The following is a 5,773-nucleotide window of genomic DNA, read 5'->3' on the forward strand; positions in this document are numbered from 1 at the left end:
AAAAAAACTCTAGACCACCTGTACTCCACACACAGATGTGTACAAAGCTCTCCCTCGCCCTCCATTTGGCAAATCTGACCATAATTCTATCCTCCTGATTCCTGCTTACAAGCAAAAATTAAAGCAGGAAGCACTAATGACGCAGTCAATAAAAAAGTGGTCAGATGAAGCAGATGCTAAGCTACAGGACTTGTTTGCTAGCACAGACTGGAATATGTTCCGGGATTCTTCCGATGGCATTGAGGAGTACACCACATCAGTCACTGCCTTTATCAATAAGTGCATCGAGGACGTCGTCCCCACAGTGACTGTACGTACATACCCCAACCAGAAGCGATGGATTACAGGCAACATCTGCACTGAGCTAAAGTGTAGAGCAGCCACTTTCAAAGAGTGGGACTCTAACCCGGAAGCTTATGAGAAATCCCACTATGCCCTCCAACGAACCATCAAACAGGCAAAGTGTCAATACAGAACTAAGATCGAATCGTACTACACCGGCTCCGATGCTCGTCGGATGTGGAAGGGGTTGCAAACTATTACAGACTACAAAGAGAAGCAACAGTTGAGAGCTTCCCAGTAACACAAGCCTACCAGTCAAGCTAAATTACTTCTATGCTCGCTTCAAGGCAAGTAACACTGAAACATGCATGAGAGCATCAGCTATACCGGATGACTGTGTGATCACGCTCTCCGCAGCCGATGTGAGTAAGACCTTTAAGCAGGTCAACATTTACAAGGCCGCAGGGCCAGACATATTACCAGGACGTTTACTSCGAGCATGRGCTGACCAACTGGCAAGTGTCTTCACTGACATTTTCAACCTSTCCCTGTCCGAGTCTGTAACACCAACATGTTTTAAGCAGACCACCATYGTCCCTGTGCCAAAGAACACTAAGGTAACCTGCCTAAATGACTACCGACCCGTAYCACTCACGTCTGTAGCCATGAAGTGCTTTGAAAGGCTGGTCGTGGCTCACATCAACACCATTATCCCAGAAACTTTAGACCCACTCCAATTTGCATACCGCCCTAACAGATCCACAGACGATGCAATCTCTATTGCACTCCACACTGCCCTTTCCCACCTGGACAAAAGGAACACCTATGTAAGAATGCTATTCATTGACTACAGCTCGAGAAGTTTTAACCACATAGTGCCGCTCAAAGCTCATCACTAAGCTAAGGACCCTGGGACTAAACACCTCCCTCTGCAACTGGATCCTGGACTTCCTGAGGCGCGCCCCAGTGGTAAGGTAGGTAACAACACATCTGCCACTCTGATCCTCAACACGGGGGCCCTCAGGGGTGCATGCTCAGTCCCTCCTGTTACTCCCTGTTCACTCATGACTGCACAGCCAGGCAGACTCCAACACCATCATTAAGTTTGCAGATGGACACAACAGTGGTAGGCCTGATCACCAACAACGACGAGACAGCCTATAGGGGGGAGGTCAGAGACCTGGCCGTGTGGTGCCAGGACAACAACCTCTCCCTCAACGTGATCAAAACCAAAGGAGATGATTGTGGACTACAGGAAAAGGGAGGACTGGGCACTCTCATTCTCATCAACGGGCTGTAGTGGAGCAGGTTGAGAGCTTCAAGTTTTTGGTGTGAACATCACCAACAACTAACATGGTTCAAGCACACCAAGACAGTCGTGAAGAGGGCACGACACAACCTATTCCCCTCAGGAGACTGAAAGATTTGCATGGGTCTCAGATCCTCAAAAGGTTTTACAGATGCACCATCGAGAGCATCCTGATGGGTTGCATCACTGCCTGATGGCAACTGCTCAGACTCCGACCGAAAGGCACTACAGAGGGTAGTGTGTACGTCCAGTACATCACTGAGGCAAGCTTCCTGCCATCCAGGACCTCTGTACCAGGCGGTGTAGAGGAAGGCCCTAAAATTGTCAAAGACTCAGCCACCCTAGTCATAGACTGTTCTCTCTGCTACCCGATGGCAGGCTGTACTGGACTGCCCAAGTCTAGGTCCAAGAGGCTTCTAAACAGCTTCTACCTCCAAGCCATAAGCTCCTGAACATCTAATCAAATGGCTACCCAGACTATTTGCATTGCCCTCCCCTTTTACACTGCGTGCTACTCTCTGTTATTACGTATCTATGTATAGTCACTTTAATAACTCTACCTACATGTACATATTACCTCAATTACCCCGACTAACCGGTGCCCCCACATTGACTATGTACCGGACCCCTGTATATGCTCGCTATTGTTATTTTACTGCTGCTCTTTAATTTATTGTTACTTTTATTTAACTGCATTGTTGGTTAGGCTTGTAAATAAGCATTTCCCTGTAATGACTATACCTGTTGTATTCGGCGCATGTGACAAATTTGATTTGATTTGAATAGAATGCTGATTTTGCTTTACCTTACTCTCTGTAGTTGGTTGCTCATGTCCTGTAATCAATCTCCCATCGTTGCCTCTCCTCAGTAGCTGAGACAGCAGATCCAGCTGAAATTGCAGACATGGAATCAAAATTGTCATACCTAAGGATGTAAGGGATTTTCAATTTGAACCATTTGCTTTTTATACCAGAGACAATCTACAGAAATTGTGGCTATTGTGTGCTAATCCCCTAGATAGTGATTCTTATACCAATGATGATGCTATCTCTCCAGTGAATCAGCCATTGAATGGCTCTATCCACAAAGGGCATTAGCCAAGAGTTAAATAAGTTAAATAACATTTAATAAATAAAATAAGAGGCCTGAATGTTGGATTTAAGGCTGACTGTGCTCCTTGGTTCTCCTTGGCTCCAACTTTCTGAAGGATTAATGTTTTCTTCTGAAGAAACTTACAGTAAAACTCAATGTCTGGGCCTGAAGGACAAAAGGAACATTGTTCTGTTTTTGTTTCCCAGGACGACTCTGTTATCTGTGGGGGGTGAGAGGGCCACTTACAAGCTCTCAGGAAATGAACAAGTGGTTGCATTCTAAGCAGTCTGATCAGAACACTGACCATAAGCACTTATATATCTTCAATAAAAGCCCACACAGTCAGTGGCATTCAGATAGGATGACTTAGGAGTCTCATAAAACGGTTTGTAATCGCTTGCCACAGTGGTTTTCTTTATGTTACATTTAAAGGAGCTGAGAACATTTGACCTTACTTTTCAAGGGGTCTACAGTGGAAAGAATCATCGCAACATTTCCAAATGGAACTCACTGAAACATGCTAGAGTGAACTACTAGCATTGAAAAGAGTATTTGGACTTATTACGTTTGCAATCGCAACAAATAATCTGCTCAGACCCCACCAAGGAGCATCAAACGTCGTGCTATAAATTCTCAGACAACACAAAGATTCCTTGATGCCCTTCCAGACTCCTTCTGCCTACCAAGGATGTCAGAGGACAAAAATCAGTTAACCACCTATCTAGGGAACTCAATTTAACCTTGCGCAATACCCTAGATGCAGTTGCACCATAAAAACTAAAAACATTTGTCATAAGAAACTAGCTCCTGGTATACAAAAATACCCGAGCTCTGAAGCAAGCTTCCAGAAATTGGATGGAAATGGCGCCACACCAAACTGGAAGTCTTCCGACTAGCTTGGAAAGACAGTACCGTGCAGTATCGAAGAGCCCTCACTGCTGCTCGATCATCCTATTTCTCCAACTTAATTGAGAAAATAAGAACAATCCAAATTTATTTTTGATACTGTCGCAAAGCTAACTAAAAAGCAGCATTCCCAAAGAGAGGATGGCTTTCACTTCAGCAGTGATAAATTCATGAACTTCTTTGAGGAAAAGATCATGATCATTAGAAGCAAATTACGGACTCCTCTTTAAATCTGCGTATTCCTCCAAAACTCAGCTGCTCTGAGTCTGCACAACTCTGCCAGGACCTAGGATCAAGAGAGACACTTAAGTGTTTTAGTACTATATCTCTTGACACAATGATGAAAATAATCATGGCCTCTAAACCTTCAAGCTGCATACTGGACCTATTCCAACGAAACTACTTAAAGAGCTGCTTCATGTGTTTAGCCCTCCTATGTTGAACATGATAAACGGCTCTCTATCCACCGGATGTGTACCAAACTCACTAAAAGTGGCAGTAATAAAGCCTCTCTTGAAAAAGCCAAACCTTGACCCAGAAAAATTAAAAAACTAATTGGCCTATATCGAATCTTCCATTCTCTCAAAAATAAAAAAAAGCTGTTGCGCAGCAACTCACTGCCTTCCTGAAGAAAACAATGTATACGAAATGCTTCAGTGTGGTTTTAGACCCATCATAGCACTGAGACTGCACTTGTGAAGGTGGTAAATTACCTTTTAATGGCGTCAGACCGAGGCTCTGCATCTGTCCTCGTGCTACTAGACCTTAGTGCTGCCTTTGATACCATCGATCACCACATTCTTTTGGAGAGATTGGAAACCCAAATTGGTCTACACGGGAGAAGTTCTGGCCTGGTTTAGATCTTATCTGTCGGAAAGATATCAGTTTGTCTCTGTGAATGGTTTGTCCTCTGACAAATCAACTGTACATTTCGGTGTTCCTCAAGGTTCCGTTTTAGGACCACTATTGTTTTCACTATATATTTTACCTCTTGGGGATGTCATTCGAAAACATAATGTTAACTTTCACTGCTATGCGGATGACACACAGCTGTACATTTCAATGAAACATGGTGAAGCCCCAAAATTGCCCTCGCTAGAAGCTGTGTTTCAGACATAAGGAAGTGGATGGCTGAAAACTTTCTACTTTTAAACTCGGCACAACAGAGATGCTTGTTCTAGGTCCCAAGAACAAGAGATTTTCTGTTAAATCTGACAATTAATCTTGATGGTTGTAAAGTCGTCTCAAATAAAACTGTGAAGACCTCGGCGTTACTCTGGACCCTGATCTCTCTTTGACGAACATATCAAGACTGTTTCAAGGACAGCTTTTTTCATCTACGTAACATTGCAAAAATCAGAAATTTTTCTGTCCAAAAATGATGCAGAAAAATTTATCCATGCTTTTGTTACTTCTAGGTTAGACTACTGCAATGCTCTACTTTCTGGCTACCCGGATAAAGCACTAAATAAACTTCAGTTAGTGCTAATACAGCTGTAAATTTCGATCATATTACTCCAGTGCTAGCCTCCCTACACTGGCTTCCTGTTAAGGCAAGGGCTGATTTCAAGGTTTTACTGTTAACAGTCACCTGGCCGTGCTGCTGCTCCAGTTTCAACTGTTCTGCCTGTGCTATGGAACCCTGACCTGTTCACCGGACGTGCTACCTGTCCAGACCTGCTTTGTTTCAATCTCTAGAGACCGCAGGAGCGGTAGAGATACTCTAATGATCGGCTATGAAAAGCAAACTGACATTTACTCCTGAGGTGCTGCACCCTCGACAACTACTGTGATTATTATTATTTGACCATGCTGTCATTTATGAACATTTGAACATCTTGGCCATGTTCTGTTATAATTCCACCCGGCACAGCCAGAGGAGGACTGGCCACCCCTCATAGCCTGTTCTCTTCTAGGTTTCTTCCTAGGTTTTGGCTTTCTAGGGAGTTTTTCCTAGCCACCATGCTTCTAAACCTGCATTGCTTGCTGTTGGGGGTTTTAGGCTGGGTTTTCTGTACAGCACTTTGAGATATCAGCTGATGTACGAGGGCTATATAAATAGATTTGTTGGATTTGATTGTGAGGTAATCCTTTGACATACCTTAATTGCAGCCATGAGCCCCAGATGAAAGCTTTGAGATAGTTTTTCCTGCCGATATTGTGTCATTTTGGCTGGGAATGAGG

The sequence above is a fragment of the Salvelinus sp. IW2-2015 genome, unplaced genomic scaffold (genome assembly GCF_002910315.2).
Source record: "Salvelinus sp. IW2-2015 unplaced genomic scaffold, ASM291031v2 Un_scaffold1213, whole genome shotgun sequence".
NCBI lineage: Eukaryota > Metazoa > Chordata > Actinopteri > Salmoniformes > Salmonidae > Salvelinus > Salvelinus sp. IW2-2015.